Source organism: Penaeus monodon, chromosome 27 (assembly GCF_015228065.2).
Source record: "Penaeus monodon isolate SGIC_2016 chromosome 27, NSTDA_Pmon_1, whole genome shotgun sequence".
Taxonomy (NCBI): domain Eukaryota; kingdom Metazoa; phylum Arthropoda; class Malacostraca; order Decapoda; family Penaeidae; genus Penaeus; species Penaeus monodon.
The window spans coordinates 39974013-39974371 of NC_051412.1; positions in this window are offsets into that span (position 1 = coordinate 39974013).

The window sequence follows — 359 nt, forward strand, 5'->3', positions numbered from 1 at the left end:
ATGCCCGGGTATACCCACAGCGATAACCACACCTCGGTAACTTATCCGCGCAAACAATCTATCACAAAAAAGAAGAAAATAATAACATCCAGAGTATTAAAGTCATTCCTTGCGATTCAATAAAAAAGGAAGATTTATATACACATTTTTTTTTTACATTTCGTATATTCCGTACTGTTGATAGCTGGGTCTTCAGTTCAATAAAAGTTTATGATATGAAGTAATAGATTTTATGGGCTGCATACCATTCACTCAAGCATTGAGACAAGTGATATGAATGTGGATAAAACGTATCTAATCGACTGTTTTTCTTCTACATTTAGATTAAATATTAATTGTGGTTGAGATTTTTTTTTTAT